General features: G+C 37.7%; 1 protein-coding gene across 1 annotated transcript in view; it reads left to right on the top strand.

Moving 5' to 3' along the window:
- The window catches only part of SCAF8 (SR-related CTD associated factor 8), a 67,665-nt gene extending 59,131 nt beyond the window's left edge, over positions 1-8,534 (top strand). Inside the window, exon 21 of the mRNA XM_030447278.1 lies at positions 8,475-8,534. The gene's annotated coding sequence lies outside the window, so the exon portion shown is untranslated. The remainder of the gene's footprint in view (positions 1-8,474) is intronic.
- Positions 8,535-25,459: the final 16,925 nt, after the last annotated feature.

Genomic DNA, 25,459 nt, shown 5'->3' with positions numbered 1-25,459 from the left:
TTGTATTTATTTGCTTTGTAAAACATCCTGTGATTCTCATCCTCTACTGTACTATACTTGAGTAGAATGCTATGTCTATAAAGATTATGAAGATGAAACATGGCCTTCATTTGCTTTAAGGACATGATTTCTTTGCTGAAGCCTTTTTCTGTGAAATATTGGTACACTTTCATTTTTTTATGTAGTGCTTCACATTGTTATTGCAAACTCAAGGAAACAGAGTCTGTTAGATTCTTTGCTTCAGTAGAGTACCATAGCGTTCTTCAAGCCATTCCAGTGATTTAATGGCTTTATTTGGGAAGTTAAGGTACTCTTACCTTGAATAAAGGAAGACAAGAATACTGTAATCAAGTCTGTAGTGTAGCATGCAGAGACATTACTTAAGCTCAGTTGGAAAATTATCAAATAAGCTGTCTTTAGAAGATATATTTAAATTAAGCAAATTTATCGCAGAATTATCTCAAAGTAGAGCATCAGCACTTTTGAACATGTGCGGAATACATTATGCCAGTCAACACTTAAGATACTCATTTTCTTGATTCATATTCCACTAATTCAGATCTTTGGATTGTTTGATTTGAAACTGGTCAAAATGGATCCCAAATCCCATCATTTCTGGTTTTGGTATTTTATTTTAAGAAAGCATCATAATAAAGGTGACTTTTTTGTCTCTTGATAATGGGAGCTGAAGAGATATCAGTACATATTCAGAGTATCAGGAGTCATCAGGAGTAAATAGGACAACTTTTTTTTTTTCACTTAATGAAAGGACTTCCCTGTTGACAGTTATTGCTGATTCTTTGAATTTTACATTAGTGGTATTCTACTATCAAGTGCTGAGCTTCCAGCAGTAAGAACGTACTGTGAAGCTGCCTACTTGTGTAGTTGAGATATTGAGGTCCTGGAGCAGGTCCAAAGGAGGGCAACCAGGCTGGTGAAGGGACTCGAGCACAGACCCTGTGAGGTGAGGGAGCTGGGGCTGTTCAGCCTGGAGAAGAGGAGGCTCAGGGGAGACCTCATCACTCTCTACAACTCCCTGAAAGGAGGGTGTAGCCAGGGGGGGGGTTGGTCTCTTTTGCCAGACGACTTTCAACAAGACAAGAGGGCATGGTCTTAAGTTGTGCCAGGGGAAGTTTAGGTTAGATATTAGAAAGAATTTCTTTACAGAGAGAGTGATCAAGCATTGGAATGGGCTGCCCAGGGAAGTAGTGGATTCTCCTTCCCTGGAGATATTTAAAAAGAGACTGGATGTGGCACTCAGTGCCATGGTCTAGCAACCGCAATGGTGGTTCAAGGGTTGGACTCGATGATCTCTGAGGTCCCTTCCAACCCAGCCAATTCTATGATTCTATGATAAAAGACCTAAAGGCAGCATATTTTTTTTTAATTCGAATCTATTGTTCTGAGCAAGAATGGCAAACGCATCTTTCCACTACGTTGCTTTAATTTATGCATTCTCATCAGCAGAAACTTGCAGAGGCAAAGGGAATATCATATTCAAAGCCTTTCCTAATTGTAACTGGTCTTATTTTTCTCATCAAAGGATCATTTTAGTGATGTTTTTTCCTTTCACTTAGTCTGTACAGGTTCTCTGGGTGCACAATAAACATTTTAAATTTTATTAATATATGTACATGGTATTTCATATTCAGGAAGAGTCAAGTTAAGCTACTAAAAAGAAACATGGCATCTTTTTAAGAGTAGTAGCTTTTAGCAGAGATGTATACAATCTGAAAAGTTACTCTCCTCAGTGACTGGATCATAAAAACATCTATTAATAGGGCTTATATTGAAGTTGGTAAGCTTTAAAATTGTATTTGGCAATACAATTGGCAACTGTATTTGGCAATACAGTTCTTGTATTCCTGTCTATCTTGCATGAATCTGATAAAAAAGGGTAATCTCATTGAATATCCTACTTGTAATATCTTCTGGATGCTCTGCTACCAAAGATCTGAGAAAGGGAGGGAGAAGTGGTCTATGCATTCTTAAAAATCAAGAGGCTTTTAAGATACGTTGTGCAGTGAAGATGAATGTATTCTCTTAAGCTTAAAATGAACATTTCAGCACTTGCATAGTAATAGTGATTTAGGGTTATCACTGGTTTACTGATCTTATTCTACATTTTGTCATTTTTCTTTTACAATTGGCTCACTAATGCTAATTTTAAATTTTCTCTCCTTCCTATCAGATGAAACCATGTTAATGCATTCAGACTAGGGAGTGTTTTGTGCTTTACAAAAAAAATCTGATCGGAGAGTATTTTCAACCTGTAGACAGGTTAGTTGAATATTTTTTCCTTCTTCTAACAGTGCTTTCATGCTACAGTTTTCCTCTTGAATGATTTTTGTTATGCATATCTGTTTCAATGGATATGTGTTCATATTAGCATGTATCAGGCTTCTTGTGAAATGCAGAAAAATTGTGAGATTCTTTAAGGCAGATAACATGATGCACCTCCAAAATGAGGGTAGACTTCACAGCCATATTGGTTTGTATACTGGAGCATTGTATTATGTTGGAGAATTATAGTTGTTTGCATGCCAGAGCAAAAAATGCTTAATATGTGAAAAGTATTAAATGGATATAGAATTGTTAACTTGAATGTAGAGTGGTAGGATTCACACAGGCCGTAGATGAAGGGACTTTGGATCTGACTGTCACTTCCACACTAAGGGAGAGGTCCTACTATAATTACATCTGGGAAGATAAGAAATGTAGCTTACTTTTGGTAACAGCAGGGATTAAGTAGAGCTAGTCTTATTGTTTCAAGTCACTTCTAAAAATCCATCTACCCTTGTTTAGATAAAGGAGGCTCTATCATAGTCACTTCAGCTGATCACAGGAAAAAATTACTTTGGATTTATGCTGTTACTGAAGTAATCCAATCTCACTCAGCAATGCAGTGAAACGTGGTTTTAAGCGTGCCTTAAGTTTTGCCTTATGAAAAGGAGCAAATATTTCAAACTTCAGACAAAGATGTGGACAAAATCAAGAAATTTTTGTAGAATTTATAATGTAATTTTGGGTCTAGTGATTTTCTGCAATAAAATCTTGGCCATTTCAGCAGTGTAGATACATAAATAGTAAATGGACACTCCACTTTAAAAATTTACTGAAATTTGTACTGGCTGTCCAGTTCAGTTTTGATTTATTCTCACATCCCTGCAACACATCATTTTGTCAAGTACCTATGTCACAGAACAGAATTCCTCTTGCCACAAATTAGAAGTACCTTTATATTATGTAATTCAGTTACTCAAATCTTAAGTCTCTCTTGATATCAGTGGATTTTTATAATAGGATGTCTACCAATATAGGTAATTCACTATAAAGAACCTTATTGTTCAAGCTTTCTGTGATTACTGAAACCCAGCTGACATGCTGGTTAATTTGAAATTTTCTGTTTATGAAAAGCAAAATAATGACATCTCAAATTTTAATTTAAAAATTAATTTTAAAATTTAAATTTAAATTAGCTTTAAATGTTTAACAGTTAATTTTAAAAATTACCATAAAAATATTAATGGGCTGTAATTTAGCAATTGATAAAATCAGCGAGGCACCCATTATTTTTATTAGAATCTGTGTCCTGGAAGTAGTTAGGATAAATATGTTACTTAGGCAAAACATAGAAATGTTGTCTTCAAGTTCTGCATATGCAGTTTCTGTGTGTAAGCTTTAGATATGCTTTACACCTGCAATCCCCATTGCACAATCAGAACCACTATGGAAAACAGGAAAGTGGCGTGGAATGGCAGATTCTATCAGACGCCAGAAATGGTGTGCAGACTGGATACGATATGTAAACCAGTGGATAGATAATGCTTTTCCAGAGGCAGTAGCTTTTTAGCCTAATTTGAAATCAAGTAAAACCTCACATGCAAAGCATGAATAAACCTTTCTTTTCTTAGTTTTGATAGAAGTACTGACTTTGGGGTTCGATTCTGAATGTTGATTAGAGGACATTCTGATTAATGCAAATATATTTTGCCTAAAATTTAATGTATTACATCAAAATAATGCAGGCACAGCTGGTGAGAAGCTAGGAGTGATGTTGTTTGGTGCAAAACCATCAGAGAAATCGAAAGAGGAGGTCACTGAACCAATATTGAACATCACTGTTGAGGAACATCTGCTCAGTATAGAGATAATTACTGATTACATTTAAGTATCTCAGTAGATAAAAGAGTACATTTCACAGTAGTATCCTGGTTTGGAAGGTCATAGCTTCAGTAAAATTTACTTTCTTCTATCTGTAGAAAACACGGTTTTCTTGATTAAAATTATTACATTGCCTTTCATGTTATTTCTAGAGACTCTTAAGATGCTGCTACTTCAGTCTTAGTACTAAACCAGTGTGTGATACACGGCCTCACTTGTTTATTACCTGTGATTTATCCTTACTGGCTTCATTGGATCCAGAATTTCAAACACTGTCTTGTGTGTCTCAGTTTCTTCTTCAGCAGCCTTTAGAAAAGCAGATGGTAGAAGGTTATCTGGTTCTGGTTTCATCGATTTTTCTACTTCTTTTAAGCCCAAAGCCATCTAGGAGATTTTATCTTTTTTTCTTTCAAATCCTCCTCCTGCATTGTAAGTATTTATGAGTGGCCAGCCCTCATGGTTTTGAGATTCTAAGGGTATGGTGGAATAGACTGTACAAAATTGCAAGCACTGTACTTTCCTAGTCCTGTAGTAGGAAATTTATGGAATGAAAGAGGAAGCAAAGTAAATTCAAGCTAGTGAAACACATTAGTCTTATCTTCTGGCTCTACCAAAGTGATCATACTTCTAAATAGATCTTTTCACAGCAGTACATAGAGCAGCCTTGTAATACACGGTCACTGTTCTTTGTTTGGAATCTGTGTCCTCTGGATTTTTTTCACTGTCCACTTACTGATTTTTTAAAAGGTTGTGTTTTATTTAAATAGCATTTTTCCTTCAAGTGACTTAAAGAAAAATGAGTGCACTAGGTTAATGAAATTTTATTTCATGTTAGAATGTGCTGCCTAACACCTCAATAAATTTCTTTCTCCAACGAAAAGTTATTACATTTCTGTATTAACTAGAATAGAAATAAGAATGGATGACATGTAAAAAAGAAATAAAATTTTATCGAAAATTGCATATTTTTGTCATAATAGTCTGGTTCCAACATGGTCAAGAGTGAAAATGGCATTTTTCACACCACCTGGCAGTTGATGCTGGCACTGGAGTGCAACTTGAAAAGAAATCAGTGTGACCCCAGGAGCTGTCCCATGCAGTATTTGTACACTCTAGTGAATACCCAAGGTCTTGCATTTCCCTTCTCCACTTCTTATCTTGCCACCAGGTATTTCAGTCATACTCACAGTGGAGAAATTTAGCCAATAGTTTGCCTGAAAATTATGAAGAATTTCACTTTTCCCAACTTTGACGTTTTTTCTAAACGTCTCTCAGTACAGAAAAGCAAGAAAACATAACATATGAAAACATAAATCGAAAAAGAAAAATACATTAAAGCAATTTTCTGAACATTTCTAACATTTTGTGGGTAAGGAAACAAGTCACAAGAAAAGTGTGCCCGAGAACTAAAAGGGTTTTAATTCATGATTTGTTTTACCACCTGGTTCACTTTTTTTTGAAAGCTGGTTTTTGAAAGCTATTTAAAAATTATGTTTCCCTAGAGGACTTTCCCAAGAAATTTCACTGATGTGCTTTTGTCTCATTAGTTTTTTTCAAAACTGAGACATCCTAAGCATCTTATAATACAGCTTTGAAATTACATGTCCTACCTTACAGTAATTCTCTAGCACTGACTTAAGCTACACAGCACAAGATACACAATACATCAGTTTTTTAAACAACTGATGTACATTCATGTATATGTCTATTTTATGGAAGGTTCTGGAAAGCTTAGCTACAGTATTTATGGTCCATACCATATGAAGGCAGGTACGATGGTGTTCCTGCAGCTGACACATCTTTGTTTTTCCTTCCCTCTTGCTCTGTCAAAGGAATCAATTAGACATAGGGGTGTCCACATACAGACTTAAGTGTACATTATCCCTGAAAATGTGGTGAATAATTTAAAATCTCAATATTGAGTTAGGGTTCTGAATTTACCTTCCTATGAAAATACCACAAGTTTTCATCTCAAGCTGTGAGGTAACACAGTGCAAACAGGTCCAGGCAAATTGCTGCTGTGCCTTGCAGGTTCATAGGTGGACGTGTCAGGAGTGGGCTAGTCTTAAGCTGGACAGGCACAAGGCTCCCACTCACATGAGGATCAAGGTCGTTTTCTGCCTGTGCCACCATAACTTTTACTATAGCTGGCAGCAGAATAGTCTTTTTATCCTGAATTTCATCATGTGGTTAATATTTATAGATAGGAGGAATATTTTAAGTTAACTAGTATGTTTTTTGAGTTAATCATGGCTAGCAAGTTAGATTTGGGAGCCAGGTGCTGAACCTGAGCTCTTCTACCAACAAGAAAGAAGAGAGATTATTAAAACCAGTGTAGGTGCTTATTGGGATTCTTCTGAAACAAAATTGTTTCTGAAGATATTACAGGTGTATTTCTAGGTCTTGCTTTCTAGGGAAAGGCCAAATTTTAAATTCTGAAACTTTCAGGGGTTCTGACCTGTAATACTAGCAGTAGGGGGGTTCCTCAAATGCACCATTCACTTGCATTTGCTTTCCCATTCCTTGTGTGATCTTCACCGTGCTTAGTAACAGTTGGCAGGAAGGTGCTGCATCCCATCATCATCATCTCTGTTCCTAACCAAGATGTGCTTAGATCTCCTCCAGTGGCATTTTGAATCCTGATGGCATTGTTCTATATCTGAAGAATTTTAAATAGGAAGATTGGTGGGTTTTGTCACAAATTCTGTACTGGAGTGATAAAATACTTCCCCCCAGGTTGTATTTTCAGTCTCATTTCTTTGGTAAAAGTTCTTTGCACTGAGCATTTCAAAGCTCATCACTATGGCATGGTTTGCTGTGTCTTCAGTCTGAAAATGGAGTTTTGATGGGTTTTGAAGGAACAGTTTTGATATATTATTGCTATTCCTGTATGCTTTCCCACCCTGTATAAAACAGAGATGTCCAGCCAGCCACTGCAGCCTCCTTTTCACAACTTCTTTTAGAAGGAAGTTCCCAAAATGTGTGTCCCCAAAATACACTTGCAGCTTTATACAGTTTTTGAACCCCTCTTTGTAGCAAGCCCTTGGAGATAGGAAAATGAAATGGCAACTGGATGAGTTGCTCCTCTAGTTAACTATGTCTGTACTTCGTTTTAAGGACCATATATAAATTACAAGGCCAGCAGCTCACTAACTCTTTTATGAAGTGTGGTCATTTCTAAAATATTTGTTCTGAACACCTGAAATGCCAAGCAAAGCTCTAAGCCCTCCTATTGCCCATGAAGTGCACAGATGCTGGGTATTGCCAGGTCTTGAGGCAAACAATCCCTTCTGTATGTGCCTTTCAGTGTGTCTTCTTTAAAAGCAAAACACCATTGCAGTAGTGGTGAGAGGAGCTGAATATCCCCTGCTCACAGAAGTAATTGACATTAGTATCCTATCTTCTAAACCTGTGCCTTTAATTGTCATCAGGTGGGGGTTAAATCTGTCTTGAATCAAGGAATTTCTTTAAACAAACATGTATATTCTGGCTGTATAGGCTGCAGTATAAGAAATTTTAATTAGTTTCTTTTTGTTCTTTTATCTTTTATCCTTTTATCTTTTTATCTTGTATCTCTGTCGATAGTTCTGTGGACGGTGTGCTTCTTGAAAAAAATTTATTTTAGTTGTTCATTAGCTTTCTCTCAAATTGTTTTCTGCATTTGTTTCTGTCTGAGAGTATCACAACATAATTTGAGAGAGAAGGATGTAAAAATGTTGTATTCTGCAACAGCAGAATAGCACAGGAACTGGGAAATCTACTCTAGCAGGAATGAGGAGCAAGTTGTGTGCAGGAAAAGGGGAGATCTTTGAAGCTCAGTCACCTTACCTATGGTTAATGATGCAGTATTTTTTTCTACATGATGAAAAGTAATGAGCACTTTCCTAATCAAATCCATAGGCAGTAGCGAGCTGTCACATAAGGGAATGTCATGGGATTTTAGTCAAGAGTTGCTGGTTTTGTGAAAATCAAACTCTGTAGAAGCTCCTACCAGAAAGATGCAAAGTGTTGGCTGTTCTAAAACATTTTCTAAGGAAATTTTTTAGTGATACAACAAACTTGAGATTTACTATTTCTTTTTTTAGTGTTTTGGTATTGATTAAATGTGTTTATAGAATGGTCAGCAGTGACCAAAGGGAAGTTTACTTTGATTTCAAAGAACTGTGATATTAAAGGATTTGTGAGGGTTAAGTGAAGTTGCTAGGTTTTCTTTCTGTTTTCACTTGGTTATAAAGTAGAATTGGTGCCCAACTAGCTGACTACTGTTGGGGGTTAACACTGATATACTTCGGCATTTTGTTTTGTTTTAGGTTGTGGTGATTTAAAACATGCAAGAGTTTGTGTTATGTCAGCTGGGCAGAATATGGAGGCTCATGTGTAACCCTGTGAACAGTCAAGAGGAGCCTTGTAAACTAAGAAGAAATAATTATTGCAAGACATAATTTTGTAAAAGATACTTTAAAGGGAAAAAAAGTTATTCTGAAAACAAGAAATGCTGAATCCTGTATTTATGAGTAAGGTGTCTGTCTACTTTGATAGAAGCCATAATGAAAAACAGCTATAGGAGTTGGTAGGAAAGTATCTGACCAACTTTTAAAGTAAAGTAATAGCTGATTGCAGTTTCTTTGCTAAGTTCTTTAAGAATAGGCTGTTTGACTTGAAAAAGAACCTTTGATGACTGAAATCCAACCATATGCCTATTTTGAAGTCCTTTTGGAAAATGCAGTTTTCACTGCAGCTACAGTAGCAACACAGGGCCTGTAACTTGCAATCTGTAACAGGTGTCTTTGAGCAAGGGATGTTACCCAATTTTCTTTGTAATTTCGAAATAAAAAGAAAAAAGGCAAATATTTATTTCTTTGATTTTTGGAAGTAATTCTGTTACCTCTTTTTACTATTGTTTGCAGTTAAGGTGTCTTTTCTTCCCTGGATTTAGCTTCTGCTTTATTAAATTTGTTTTCTGAGTCACGGTTGTGGCTGTGAAACCAGCAGAGGGTGCACAGAACATACTTAGTCCTGGCTGTTTCTTCGGTGTTCCCTTGGTGTTGATACACAAAAACCAGATAGCTAATCTCTTAAGCCCTATTCAGGTGAGGTACCACATGATTTGACCACAGTGCTTGAAATAATTTGCTTTTGTGCTTCAGTGCTTCCATTCAGTTCGTGCATGTACATCCTAACTGGGGGTAATCTTTCCTCTCAGTTGTGTGCCAGGCTCAGGCTCAAGTTCCTACACAGCTGGCTTTTTAACATGTGATATACCTACCAGTGATTATGTAGTCATCATTTTCACAGATTAAATCCTATTTTTAAAAATGCTGGTGAATCTTAGTTGTTTATCACCATGGTATTTTATGGGAAAGGTCTACAGAAGTGGATGGCTGGGCACTTCTCTGCTTTTTTTGACTGACTGTAACAAGAACACTCCTAATGCTAATATGCATTAGGCTGCCATCCTCCCTCCCCTTTTCCACCAGCCTACTACCTCCCAGTTTCTATCTTACCTGGCTCATTACAAAATAGGTCAAGGATTTAGATAGACTTTTAAAGGTTTGTTTCTTGTTACAAGTCCTGGGCATATCGGGGTGCTTCTGCTCTGCTTGATCCGGAAAAACTTATTTTATTCATCAGAAAAAAACACAGCACAGCTCTGTTAATAAATGTAGCTGAGGAAAACTGCTTTTCGTTATCTTTAGAATGTATTTTTTCTGCATGTAGAAATGCTCTGATTTAGCTACTGTGTTGTAAGTTTTATTATGTTGAGTACTCATTTTTGGTTTTTAACCATGTAATGTATCATGTCTGGAAGGTTGACCAGCCACCTCTGGAAAGAACTGGTAAAAGAGCTTGTACCTAAAACCATCTGCTCTAGTGGTGGTTTGTAAATTTGTCACTGCTTTTAGTAGGATGATCTTGATCCCACCACCTTTTGTATATTATTCCCCTATAGTTACATAGACCTTCAATGAGATCAATTTTCTGTGTAGAGAAATGTTGATGGGCTTGCATGTATTTAGATTATCATATCTTGATCATTCACCAGATGCGATTATAGGAGTGCTGTAACCTGGTAAAACACTGATAAAATTTGTGTGCAGGTGCTATTTTCTAAGACATAAAGGGAGTCTTCATAATTTTAACGTGAAGAACCATGTGGCACCTAATCTGTCTTAGTTTAATTTTTGTAAGAATTAAGGAAAGGAAGGAAGACCCAATATATAGTTTAGGTTTGCTGTTTTAACAATATCTATTTATCATCAGTATGATACAGTTACATAATACTGCTGTGAAAGATTGTCCCACAGTGAAGCACTTTTATCCTGTGTTTAATTTTACCCCTATATCTGGCTGAGTTTCTAATGTTTGATTGTTAGAATAAGTGCCTAATTCTGTGAATTAGCCTTGTATAAATGACTGAAATACACTCGTTAGATCAGTTTTCTGTTAACATGTATCTGCTTTGTAATTTCTTCTATTTGTCATGTTTTTCTAAATCATCTTGTTTTTCCAGCCTCTTGTTGGAATCAAGTTTATTGTATCAAATGCAACTTGATTTTTGCTTATATTTAGCAGGCCAATCTCATTTCTAGCTGAGTTCCACTGTAATTAAATGTCTTTCTTTGGATCTGAAAGCTTTACAAAATTTTCTTTGTATTATTTCTTGTAAGAAAAATCTTTCATCATTCCTATTGAGTCTTGTAGCTCTTGGGTAAAAACAGAAATCCAAAACTTCAGTTGCCCTGAAAAACTTTTCTTCTGGATTTACAGACATGATCCTATGCTCTTTCTCTCCCTCTCCAGCAGATCATAGAGGCAGGAAAATGTCAAACCAGCCCTTGAGAGCATTGATTTAGGTAACTGGTGTAGGCTCAAGTTTTGAATCTTCTCTAGCCTGCTGCAGTCCCTCAAAATGTTTTAAAATTTGATGATCACTTTAATGTCAAACAGGAAATTCCATCCTAATCATGGTGAGGTTTGCTTTACTTAGGTTCTCTAAACTAATCCATTGGTCTCTAGGAAGCACAGGCTGGAAACAAATGGTTCAGACACCTCATATACTTCCAGCAGTTCTTTCTTTTCCAGATAAACACTTTTTCTGTGTCAAAGAATGATTCTGGTGAGGTAGCTAAAGCTTATGATGTCACTGTAGACTTTTCTTATGGGACAACATGAATTCTTCAGGGAAATGAAACATATAATTGTTAGTGCAATAGGTTTGATGTGTAACATTATTTGTACCAACTTATTGTTAGTCTCATTTTTACTGCCTTGCAGTGTTTGAGAGGAGGAGTGATAGAGGGAGGTTTGATTCTGGTGGAGCAAGTAATTTGAGGTCTGCATTGCTGTACTAAAATCTTAATCTCATTTCTAACAAATAAGTTTGAGTACAGTTTGGGTCAGTTGGGATTTGCCTTCATGAGAGTATAATATCTGTATTGGTTTCCTTAGTCCTATGTTAACTTTAAGACATTGGAATGCTGGTTGGGTCTTGTATTTCAGTTTTTCACATGCATGCTTTGCATTCAGTGCATCGAGAGCAACCCACAGGTTTACTCTTAATGTTGTGAAAGGAAATTATAGAAAACTAGATATTTTCACGTGATAGCCTTTGTTGTGGGTGACTAATCTCTTTTTTTCTCTCTTTATTAATACCTTCTTACAGTTCTCTGAATTTCTAATTCTTTCTGGTTTTCTCCTTCGTACTACTATGAATATCTTCTCACTGTTCAAGCATAATGTGATGGTAGTATTCTCTGCAGCTAAAGAGTATGGCTTAAATCGTGTTCTTCACAGTGAATTAAAGTCAGGAAGTAAAGGTGAATCTGGTTTTACACTTTTGGGTCTTCCAGAGTATAAATACACTTTCAGTTTTCACACAAGTATGAAGTCTTGACAAATGCAGATTGAATAAAGTGTTTCCTAGAGCTGTTGCTTAAAAAAAAAATAAGATTTTTTTTTTTAAATAGAGCCTATTAACAGAAATCCTGATTTATCCCAAACAGTAGGAAAGAGGCATTTTTGCAGTTTTATATATATCAGCAAAGAAAGAAACTTCTGTACAACCTTTTCCACATCTTAGAATCAGATGCGTGAGGAAGGTGCGAAGAGCACTTTCCATACACCCAGATTTGATCCAGTAGACATTATCCTGCTAGGTTGCTGCTTGAATTACCTTTGTCATGATAGTGCAGGAGGTCCAGCATGGCCAGGTCTTTCTCCCTGTGTGTGGAGCCAAGGGTTAAAAACTGTATCATTGATAACCTCATATGTCACTTGTCTGTCTTTGCTTCTTCTATTTCTTTACGACCTGGCCAACATGTTACTGAGAGCCTGCCAGTACAGTAAAATCTCTCTTGGTCTCTACTTCCAGTCAAGAGCTCTGCTTCTGCATTCCTCTTGTAGCAGAGAAGCCTACCAGCTTCCAGATTTTCTAGATCAGGCCACTCAACTCCCATTGAGGCAAAAGAGAAGCGGAATTTGAATGTTTAGTGAATAGTTGCTGGAGAGGTGGCAAGAAGGAATGTCTTCAAAGTCAGCTTAGGTGGAAAATCTCAGCAACAACATGAAGAACAGGAGAGCAGGAAAGCTGCTCTCTACAATCAATTCAGTTGTAAAAACTATAAATTATCCCCTTGAAAATATGTAATATTTATAGTTTTATAGATCTAAGGAATCAAGATCTGAATATGTATTATTTTATTATCAGTATGTTTAGGTGGCTATTTTAGTGTGAGTAAACCCACTTAATGGGAAAAAAAAACCACCATAAAAATACAAATAGCAAACAATTAAATAAATAATCAAAGTACTCTTTTGTGGATTTAAATGGCCTTAAAAAATAATAATACCATTTAAGCTCTCTTCCTAAAGGTAATTTTACTTTTCTGTTTTTTGCACTGTCACTCTGAAGCTAGACCGTGTCAGCTCACAGGACGAGGAGGGGCATCTCCAGCCCAACACCTGCTTTCCTGCTCCACATGTTCATGCTGTGGATATGGCTGTTCAGCAGCTCTGTCACCCATGTTCTATATGTGGGCTGTCCTGGGAAAGTGCAAGTTGCCATAGCATTGGGAAGGGAAAGAACAAGAAAGTCTGCCCACCTCTTTGCTGGCCAAGTAAATGCAGGTGCAGAAAGTTGCCATTCCTGTCAGAGTGAAGTGCAAGCTTTCCCTGGGGCTCTCCAAGGGGGGGTGTACTGCTCAGTGAATCGTATCAGTTTCTAAAGGTCAGCTTTTTGAAAAATACTCATATCAAGAAAATACTTCTTTTTCACATGCTCATATCATTAGGTTATGAGCCACCCACCCTACTGTTCATTTGCCAGTGGGCATGCCTTTAACAAAGCCCCAGCAAGGTCATGTTTCCTAAAGGAGTTTCTTTGATACACAAAATCTGAGGCTCATCTTGCTGAGAAACAGCTCTCCAAGCAATTTGACAAACCTTGAAAAAGCTACTGGTTTTCATTTTATTTCACAGCCCTCCAATTTTTCCTTTAAGATGCTTATGAAAATCTGAGACACCTGGCAGAAATCAGAGTATCATTTGGAAGGAGTCAAAAAAATTATTTATTGTTACATCCAATTCTCAGTCTTGAACATGGCAAACTTTTTACTGCCTGGAAAAGGAGTGAGATTTTGAGAGCAGGGACTGTGTGCATCTTCTATAAAACTTCTGTATTTTACACTGTTATTCTGAAAATATGAGCTTCTGTGTGAAAGCATGAAAGGAGCTAACACAGAAAATGGTCAGCCTTAATGAAGTTGTCATGGTTATCAGGGCATCATGGTTCCCCATTGCTGCTCCAGGCATATTCTATATCCCTAACAAAGATCTGTAATTCTAAAGTATTTCTTAAATATTCAACACCTACACAATTAGAGATGCTAACTTAGCTTGACTTGAAGATCACTATGGAGGGCAAGGCTTAAGTTAGGATAGAAATTGTTCTTGAACTGGTGAAACAGCTGGTTTCCCAAATTCATTCTTCATGTCAAATGAAGCACTTGGTAATTTCCTGTGATGGTGTTGGGAGCAAACACTCATACTGCTCAGCCAGCTCCTGGGGAGGGTAAGGAAGGCACCCCTCAAACTGGCCAGGGAGCTGAGTGCAAGCTGTCACCTCTGTCTCATGACCAGTACCCACCTGTAGTGAAATGAGGCAACCAGGTGCCACTAATTGCCAGGTAGTGGGCATGAGCTTGTGTCAAGCCCACCTGTGCCCAATTAGGGTCCTTTTACTGGCCCCCTGGTCCTGCTCATGCGCAGTGGGGGCCCACCCTAATTAGGCACAGGTGGGCTTGACACAAGCTTATGCTCACTCCCTGGCAATTAGTGGCACCTGGTTGCCTCATTTCACTACACCCACTCATACTCATTTCAAGAGTGCAGAAAGGTAGTTTTAATAATGGGAAAAAAATGTAAGCCAAAATATATAAAGATGTAGACAGGAAAATAATTTTGTGGTAGAATTTAATGAAAAATTAAGTATTTACAGTTATATTAAATTATCTTCTAGTAAAGACGGTTTGAAAATTATTAGACCATTCCTTGTGAGATGGCAGGTCAATGAATTTAAGAAAACATATCACCAGTTCCTGCCAGTTAAAATTATGTTGCTATAACAGAACAGATTGCAGCATGTTTTTTTCCTTTTATCTTATGTGTAAGCTGATGGCAGATGGGATGGATGTTGTTTTGGTAGCAATTGATCACACTGTTGCTTTGTGCATCTAAGGTTCCAACAGTGACCATTTGAAAGTAATAATTAAACATTACTTAAACATGGTATGTATTTAAAGCTCTCCTGCCTTCTTTGGTATTCTCCTGTTTCATCCTTGACAGTTTTCAGAATCAAACCCCATTTGTCAAGGTTGAAGGGCAAAGTTGACAAAAAGAATTTCTTGTGTGCTTAAATTTAAGCACATCTGAGTGCATAGCTACAGTAATGCCTATATGAAAAGGGACAAATAAGGCAAATATTAATTTATAATAATACTTATGTAAACTTGACCATTTGTTTATTTGATTTAAGCATGATTGATAAGCAGTGACAAGTTTTAAAGCCTAATAGCTTTAAAATACACCATTAGTTTGTCCTTTTGTTCAGTTCATATTTCTGTTTCCCAGGATTCTGTTTTCCTGACATTGTGGTTCCAGGTAGATAAGCTTGGGAGATTTTGTTGTCTTTTTTTTTTTTTTTTTTTTTATAATGTAACCATTCTATACTAGAATGTTCAGTGTTATTCAAATTTTTAAAGTATCTGACATTTCATGAAGTTGGGTTGATTTCTCTAAGTTTCATATTAAAAGTTAAGGTAATATTATACAGAAACTACACTCACACCAGTGAGCTCTTTCTTGATGGAGTTACCTTTGATGAATTTCAAAACATTTCACGTAAAGGAGTTTAATCCTCTGAAATACTCTTTGCCTTATCCTTCACACATCGTTCCTGGAGGTTCTTGTTCCATCTGCTTTCAGCAGCACTTCACATCTTTCATTGAAGCAGAAGGCAGATTTTTCATTAGCACTGTGAGGTATGACACCTTCCATGGATTTTAATTATGTTTTCATAAACCAAGTATTTTCTCTAGGCTGCAAGATTTTTAACAGAGACAGATTTTAGTGATGTTTTATTTACATGTATTAAGCCATATTTTAATACCTACAAAGGGGTGTCCCTCAGCCTGGGTATTGTCAGAGTAAATATCTTGTCCTTGATCCTTTGCCTTGATCCTTGATGTTTTGATTGCAGTCTTCCTAGTCTGGCTGGGTTTAATCTAGTCTGATATTTGGCTTGACTGTTTACAACAGACTAAAATTTACAGCATTTTTAAGTCCCTGTTGAACAGTCAGGATATAGATGTAAATATCTGTGAGTCCTTAAGTTATCTGCTTTTTACTTTACATGAGCTTTGAAACTGTATTATTGAACTACTGCACTGTTTAAACAAAAGAAGACTCAAACAAAGACAGGATTTATACAGAAGTTGCTATGCAAAATAAAGCTGCATTGTAGCTGCCTCCAAAAATCAATGTGTCATCACATTAAAGAAGAACTCCTCTGCCACAATAGATTCTTTTTCTTTGCATGATATGAAAATGGCATTTTATTCTTAGCTTTTGAAAAAATCTTTTTTTCAGCACAAGAAACTAATGCTTCTCCCTTTACCGGGTTTCATTATTTATAATTGTGTAACTATAAAAAGTAGTCAATTACAAGATTACATGGCAATCTGGCCTTCAGTACTAAAGATAAAATAATCATTTCGGACTCAGAGGTTACACAAGTCTTATCATTCCCTTCCTTTGAGACATTTGTTCATCCTGAGCGTGATACAGAGCACAGTATAAAAGCACAAGTTTTCGAAGACACAAATTTTGTTTCCCAGCAGATGGGTGTAAATCCCAATGGAATTGCACCTGGGGAATAGATTTATTAGATTTCTAATAAAAATTATTGATAGTTTCTGGTAGTTGTGTTTAAATTAGCCTATCACAGAATAACCATTTGGTATGTGCGTAAAAATCTAGGCTTACTAGCAGCAAATTTTGGATTTTCTTGTCTCTTCCTACAAAGTGTAATGTCTCTTGTGGTCAAGCTTCCCTTCATTCTAGAACCACCCAGCTCTTGCACAAGCTGTCATTTCTCAGAGTTCCTAAGCCATTTCTTATCTTTGTGTCCAAAGATTTTACCTTGAAATAATTGAAGTACAATGCTGAAAAAGTCTGTATTCTTTTTGAATCATAACCAGTTATGCATATATGCTATTTTATGTTTCAAGCTCTCATGCTAAGATATTTTTAAATGAACCAGTAAACTCACAAAATACAGAATTTTATGGTGGCAGTTAAGAGTATTGTGTTTGCTGATTTTCTTTAAATTCCTTCTTCCTTCTCATTTGCCAGAGATCAAAGTGCAATATTAATTTCCATAAACTTTGATCCCTCATGGCATCTTTGTTTTTCTCCTTACTGTATGCCATCCCCTGAGCATTTTGTCTAAAATGTTCCAGTCTCCCCATTTCAGATGCAAAGTGTCTCCACTTTTTTTTCTCATTGGAAGGAACGTGGGGCTTTCATTTAAACACATCAGTTATATGATTTCAGAAAAGTCAGGTGAAACAGGCATTTCTGTCTCTGTTTACACCCTGTGATGTATATCATCAGAATATTATCATTATAATTATATGAATTACATTTCAATGGGAGCTGGATTAAATGCTCTAAAGCTAAGATCTCATGTGGTTTACTGTGGGCTTTCTGTCTCAGTGTGTTGGTTCTGAATTCATGATAAAAGGAGGTGGGTGATGGCAGCATTTTCTTTTTTCACTTTTTTCTCTTACCTTTTTTGAACGTGTTCTTTTAGCTGAGGATCTCTTTTGTGTGGGTTAGGTTTCATAACAGAAGTGCTGGGAAAAGAATTGGTCCCTACTGCCACTACTGGTAGTCAGAAGTTTTGCAGTGCCTTCTGATTTAATGTCCTGCATACTTTCAGGGAGGTTTTGACTGAACTGTTTAACACAGAAAAGGATGCTTTAATGTGATTTGGGAAGTTACAGGTAACTTTTCTGTCCCTGGAAGTTCATGTTTCTTTTTTGTGTCTTCAACTGTATACTCGGTGTAGTTTCTTCAGCATTTATGCCACCATAAGTGCCTGTCATAATTGTTCAGCTGGCAGCAATATAAAGAGAGCTTGATACATACAGAAAGAAATATTGACTACATTCGTAGCATTAAAACATTCAAATCTGAATTTCTGTAAACTGTTAGAATCTCCTTGGTTATCTGCATTTGTAAGTAAAACTGATGTAATTAGAGTAACTTTGACATCATACAAGGAAAATCACTTAAATCATCACTAAAAATTATTGAAATGTGAACTTATTTTTATTATTCTATCCTATCCTGAGGAGGGTTTTCAGGAGGCTGTTAGGCTTGGCAGGAAAGTGGAAAGAACTGATTCATTAACAAGATCAGTTTAATGCCATTTGTCCATGAAATTGATTTTCCCAGGGCAAGAGCTTTTGTCTCTGTTGTTATGTGAGGAGAAAGTTTCAGCATACACAGTATGTTTTCCATTCTTCACAAGTGCTCAAGCATAAGAGCAGACATTTGACTGTTTGCATAGCTGTCCTTTTTATTTTATTTTTTTTTAATGGAGAGGAGTTTGTTTTTCTAGATAGTTTTATTTAAGGCTAAAACATTGACAAGTCAGCATGGAAATATTCTGCTCTCTACTCTGATTATGCAGGTTGCTGGTTGGAAGATGGATTTCCTCCTCTGAGAAGGCTTCAGATGGAGGCAGGATGCTTGATTCCAGACCTGCTATAGTCAGGCACAGGGTGTGTGACTGTAGTGCAGGGAAAATCCCATGGAGAGGCCTGGCAGCACTGCCAGCTCCCCCGGGCATGAACCACAGCCACAGCTACTGGGCTGGCAGCCTCTTCCTCTGCAAATCAATGAGCCCCCACTCACCAGCTGAAACATGGCTTTGCTTTGGAAAATCCCTGTTAATTTTAGTCAAATTCTACACTTACTAACCAAAAGAAAAGTCATTAGTACTATTAGTAGTAAGAGACCTATTGTGAATCTACCAGTGTACAAAGTCGCTCAGAGGATCTGCACACTCAGGCTCACCCCTCTGTGAAAGGATAGGATGTTTCATGCCCTTTTTTCCTGATCTTTACTCCTCAGACTTTTAAAAATGGGAAAACTCAAGGACCTCAACCGCCATATCCCCCGAGGAAGGTCGTCCTCCCTTTTTGGTGCTTTCCTGGGGTTTCTGATCCTATTTTCCCAACCATCCATGAACAACAGCCCCTGGTGGCAGGACAGCTGGCCCATGCAGGGCACTGTCCTGGCACGGCACAGCAGTGCACCCACTCAGCAGAGACTGAGCACCAGTGGCTGCTGGATGTGCCCCCATAGTGGGAATCTCCATGTCAAAAGCTCTTGGTACATCACCCCTTTTCTTCCACGTACTATTTTTCTTCTCTACTCCAATGACTTCCTGACCACTCTGGTCTCTGCTGAGCATTGCTACAGCCTCAGCCCTGCCCTTTTCTTTTGAAGCCTGTTACCTCGTTTCTCCAATGGCTCCACAGCAGTTTAATGCCTACTTACTCTGTATCAGTCCCTACAAGCCAGTGAAAGGGACTGTTGGCACCAAAGGTAGAGTAAATAAGGCTATTTGCTGGGCATGAGCATGTTAAAGAAGTAAAAAAACATGCAGTGGTGACTGAACAGGTGCTCTTTGCTACTCCAAGCCAGATTAATTAATTAGCTAAATGGATCTGGGCAATCCATTATTTATCCTGCAGGCTCCATCCTTTTTGTCAAGCATTTTGAGACAAATGACAGTCATGTGCATTCTGGTATTTAGTCTCTTTGATTAAAAGCTCTCATCTCTGCTTTTTTTTTTTTTTTTTTTTTGTGGCTGAGCATGAAGTGTAAGGCTGGATGGGATCTTGTACAGGATCACCTGGGCTGTTCACCAGTTTTTTCTGATCAAGCACACCTTTCCTCATCTTGACAGGTGTTTGTCTCAGCCAGTCCCATCACTTCCTCTATTATCATTACATGCAATACCTATAGAAAACTTGTTCCTGGGCTGATCATCCTCGTGTTAGAATGCTTTTCTCTACAACTGCATGAATCCTGTCTTCAGTGTGATGGACATGGAGAACAATTAGTCACTGTTCTCATAACAAACTTTTACATATTTTAAATATGTTATCATGTCTTCTCTTAGTCTTTGTTTTTTCTAGACTAAACAGTCTAATTCTTTCAACCTTCCCTTGTTCTACATCTGTTATAATTTTTTTTGTTGTTTTTACCTGGACTCCTTCCAACTGTCTCCTTTCTTCCTCTGACAGCCTGGTAGGCAGAGTTGGACATGGTAATGTGGTCAGGGCCTTGCCACAGCTGGTAGGGAAAGAATAATTACTTGCTTTGCTTACAGTATTACTATGAATATGTATCAGGCTGCCTTTTTCTGCAGCTGGATATCATCTTGATTTTTAATTTGCTTATAGACCACTGTAACTCCCCTGCGGATCCTTTTTGCAGCAAATTTGCCTATCAAGTCTCCTTTCTATAGCAGTACACTTGAATTATCCTTCTATGGTCATTTGCACTTACCTTTGTGGAGCTAGCAAACTGTTGTATACTGCATTTATTTCTCTTACACACTTTAAGGTTTTTTCCTTATGTCTGGTATTCTTGCTTATCCCTGTGTCTTTGCATGGTGAATTCCTTGCAGTTCTCCCAGCATGCTAAGCCACGTGTCCTTACCAATAACTTTTAAATTAGTCCTTTGGGGCATTAAGGTAATTGAATACTTCCTGGCATAGCAAGCTGTTCATTTACTCTGCACTGGGTTAGTTCACTGCTGTGCACTACCCTTCTCTGAACTTGCCCTCTCATTTGAGCTCTTCCCTGGCCTTTGCCTGGGTTTGTCCTGAGTTAATCCCTGGAGCTGGCTGCAGCTGCGTTTCCTGCACTCCCCCTAGCTCTGCTCTTCCTTTCCTAGGAATCATGAAATCTCTTCTTTTATAATCACTTTAATTTGATTTTCTTTTCATTGCTCAATTCTTAGCAGTTCTACAAAACTAAAGCCAGACCACCACCACGTATGCAATGTCTTTTACAACTTTATGGCCTGCCAGATTATTTCTTCAGCAAATAACCTGAGTATCTTATTCTCCAGGACAAATAAAAGAAGTGTTTAATATCAAGCTTCATCCCTGTTTAAATTCCAAAAGGCTTTTGAGTTTTTGTGTGCTTTCATGGAGGAGTTCTTCCATCTAGGAAGCCAACAGAAGACTATTTTTGAGGTTGTCTTCCCTCCTTGAAGTAGCCAGGAGAATATTTTTATGAGCTAGTAATCTAATGCTTTCTGCAAAGCAATTGCAACTAAAAACCACAGCCTGCTCAGAGGCCTAATATCATTCTAAGGAGTATTCTACAGCTTTTAAAAATACATCTGGAAGAAACTTTCTGAAGAAACTGTACCCTGTTAGTATAATGGCAACAGCAACGAGGGGAGGTGTAACCAGTTTATGACTTAACCCCTGTGACAGGTAGTCAACACACAGTGTAACAAATATAATCTTCTCAGAGTGAAAAAAAAAATCAAAACAGAGCTAAGTCTGACAGGAACTTCTACAACCTATATGAATGTGGGAAAAAAACCCAAAAGAAAACCAAAAGAAAAGAAAAAAAAAATGAAGAAGATAAATCCTATATTGACAAAAGAGCCAATGTGAATATTAGTCTCAGAGGGCAAAACAACTTTAAGGCTTATCTGTCTCTGTCTCTTATGAGCCAAACTGCAATCCTACATCTACAGCCTTTTTTTTCCTTTAGGAGAGGATATTTCAGTATATTTCTTGTTTTCTTTGTTTAGAAAATGTTCTATAACAGTTATTTCAGACCTCTGTAAATGGATGACAAATAGCCACATTTTAGTTAAACCAGAACTTTCTTTATAGCCAGTTCTTACCCTGCTATCAGTGCTATTTCAGTAACTCTGTGGGTGAAAGAAGCATTTTTCTTCCTTTGGAGGTTCCAAATATTAGAATTATTTTAGGGGAGTGGTTTTGGATTCAGTTTGTGTTCGTACTGATAGGTTATATATCACGTGTATTATATAATGCCTGTAATTTAAGAGACCACAAAGAAAACAAAACATTTTTTATATTATGAGGCATTTCCAAGGAGTGAATAACTATGATTAACTGAATAGGCTATTAGCTACCACTATTACTCTACTCAAATGTAGCTGAAATAGCATTTCTTTAGTGGTAAAAATATTTGGCAGTGCTGCCCTCACCAAAAAAAAAAAAAAAAAAAAAAATTTAAAAAAATCCAAAACTTAAAAAAAATTTTTTGGAAAGTCCTCTGCATTCTTTGTAATCTCCAAAGGAGTTTTATTTAAAGGCACCAGGCTCAATTTTCCAGGGCTGAAGCTGTTAAAGAAATATAAGTATATAATTTAGATTTAGTTGAATATTATATTTCCCAATCTTATGCCAAGATGCATAGGAATTCCATAATTAAAGTACCTATCTGGATAGAGTTTTCTTTGGACTTGGTAAGCCTTTTCACTCAGTTATTTCCATTGTATTGTATGTATTTACTTCTGGTCAGATGTGTTTGTTCTTCATAGTATGTGATTTCCCAGCTTTTCCTAAGACTGCGAAGCATGTTCTACAATTAGAGAAAAAATATATTCTGGCATAATACTGATAGCAACATTTTTATTAGCTATACGAACCAAAGGGCATGACCTAACAGTTAATATATTAATTACCTTTTTTAACCTTTTTTTTCTTAATACTATTTGAGCATTCAGATAGATTGTTCCTTTTAATATGTCTTAAACACCTTCTATCACACTGCTTTGTTTTATTTACTAGAATCTTTGCTTATAGTACAGGAATTTTCCTTTGTGCTAAATTTTTGTTTACAAGAAGAAACATAATGCCAAGGTAAAATTAAGAGTCCTCAGATTACTTTTAATTGAAAATTCTTGACAGCTTAATCTGATTGGAAACCAACTATTCTCTGAAGTTTCTCAATCTTCCTCTGCCTCAAAAAACTTGTTAATATATTTTCATTCTTTGCATAATGTCAAATCTCTTCAGAAATGCTGGTGGTAGTTACAGTAAGAAAAGATTATAGTAATTATCAAGAATATTTCTGGTTTAAATCCTTTGGTGAACAGGAATGATATTAATATGGCTGTGTTGCTCTCTGGAGATTCTTGGCATCCACGGTAGGCTGCATTCCTCCACTGACTGGAGCTGATGGATAACTTACTGTAGATTGGGTGGTCTGTAATGGAGCTGAAAAATAAAGACTCTAGCTTTCATGATTGTCTTTTTAAGAAAACAATACTGTCTCTGCACACCTAAGGTTGAATTTTACTTCAGTTTTCCCAGTTTTGAAAAAAAATGGTGACAATAGCATGTTTGAAAATGCAAAAGATTTTTAAGCATTTAATATTGAGTGACCAGCACCTTTGAAACTTCACAAGATTTTTGAAGTGGACATGGACACAAGGGATCATTCTAAAAGCAGTGCTATCAAGTGAAGGGAACTGCCATTGTTTACAACTGGATTTCACAGAATCACAGAGTTGTCACAGTTGGAAAAGCCCTCTAAGATCACCACATTCAATGGTCAACTTTCACCCCACCCCCCCCCCAGAAATATACATATCAATATTTGTATCAGCCATTAGGGCATGTCCTGAAGTGCCTCATCTACGTGGTTTTTAAATACTTCTGGGTATGGTGATTCTGCCACCTCCCTGGGCAGCCCATTCCAATGCCTGACTGTTATCTCAGTAAAGAAATTCTTCCTCAACTTCAACTTCCTTCAACTTCAGGGCATTTCCTCTACTCCTATCATTGTTCACTTGAGAGAAGAGGCCAGCACTAACCTCCCTACAGCCTCCTTTCAGGTAGATGTAGAAAGTGACAAGGTCTCCTCTCAGCCTCCTGTTCTCCAAACTAAACATTCCCAGTTCCCTCAACCTTTCATTTCAGTGCTTGCTCTCCAGACCCTTCACCAGCCTGGCTGCCCATCTCTGAACTCACTCCAGCAGCTCAATGTCTTTCTTGTAGTGAGGGGCCCAGACCTGGACACAGCACTGGAGGTGCAGCCTCGCCAGTGCTGGGTACAGGGGCACCATCACTTCCCTTCTCCTGCTGGCCACACTATTGCTAATACAAACCACCATGCAGTTGGCCTTCTTGGCCACCTTGGCACAGTGCTGGCTCATATTCAGCCAGGTCTCAACCAGCACCCCCAGGTCCTTTGCTGAATGGCAGCTTTCCAGCCACTCTTCCCTAAGCCTGTAGCATTGCATGGGGTTGTAACCAAAGTGCAAGACCCAGCACTTGGCCTTGTTAAGCCTCATTTTACTGACTTTGGTCCACTGGTCCAGCCTGCCCAGCTCCTTTTGCAGAGCCTTCCTACCCTTCAGCAGATCAATACTCCTACCTAATTTGGTCCAATCTGCAAATTTAATGAGGAAACACTCAATCCCCTCATCTAGATCATTAATGAAGATACTGATCAGGACCAGCCCCAAAACTGAGCCCTGGGGAACACCACTGGTGGCCAACCACCAACTGGATTCTGTCCATTGACTACAACTCTCTGGGCCCTGCCAGGTAGCCAGTTTTTAACCTAATGAAGAGTATTTGTATCTATGCCATGAGCTTCCAGGTTCTCTAGGAGAATGTTGTGGGAGATGGTGTCAAAAGCTTTATTAAACTCCAGGCCTTCCCCAAATCCTCTGGGTGGGCCAGCTGGTCATAGAACAAGACCAGCTGGTGAGGTAGAACCTGCCTTTCCTGAACCCCTGCTGGCTGGGTCTGATTCCCGGGCTGTCCTGCACTTGCTGTGTGAGCTCACTCAATAGGAACTGCTCCGTAATTTTTCTGGGAATCAAGGTCAAGCTAACAGGCCTATATTTCCCCAGATCTTCCTTCTGTCCCTTCTTCTAGGTCAACGTCACATTGGCCTCCAGTCATCTGGGACCTCCCCTGTTAACCAGTACTGTTGGTAGATGATGGAGAGAGGCTCGATGAGCTCCCCTTTCAGTTCCCTCAGTTTAAGTCCTTGTTTCTCAGGCTGAACAGAGAGGAATAGGTGGAGATGTTTCTATGTTGACATGAGAAGTGCCTCATGCTGTATTTTAGATAAGAAAGGTGGGCTCAGTAGTTGGTAAAATAATTAATTACCTTGTCTTCCCCATTAAGATTTATTTTGGTCTTGCAGTAGTGTGAGTAATAATGCTTACTTAAATATTTTGCTAATTATGATTATTCATAAAGAACTATTTCAGTTGTTTTTTGTTAAGAGAAATATTAAAGTTTTTTTAAGAGCTAGATATAGGCATTCTAAAATGTCTAAAATATAATATGAGGGAATGTAGAAACAAAATCTATTGAACAATTCATGCAGTTAAACCTCCAATATGGATTTCATAGAATCACAGAATGGTTTGGGTTGGGTGGGGCCTTTAAATGTCATCTTGTCCAAACCCCCTGAAGTGAGCTGGGACATCATCAACTAGATCAGGTTGCTCAGAGCCCTGTCCAACCTCACCTGGTTTAATATTAAGTCACTGAGAAACCATAGCTGACATAACAGTGGCCAGTAGTATTCAAAAGGTGTAAGAGCCCTGCCTCTGCCATGAAGCTGTCATCTCATAATGATTATCTGAGGCATTGTTTTTATTTTGTGGTATTTGCTTGGAATAACTCGAATAACACCA

Source organism: Calypte anna, chromosome 3 (genome assembly GCF_003957555.1).
Source record: "Calypte anna isolate BGI_N300 chromosome 3, bCalAnn1_v1.p, whole genome shotgun sequence".
Taxonomy (NCBI): domain Eukaryota; kingdom Metazoa; phylum Chordata; class Aves; order Apodiformes; family Trochilidae; genus Calypte; species Calypte anna.
This window is presented reverse-complemented; position numbering and strand designations above follow the sequence as displayed.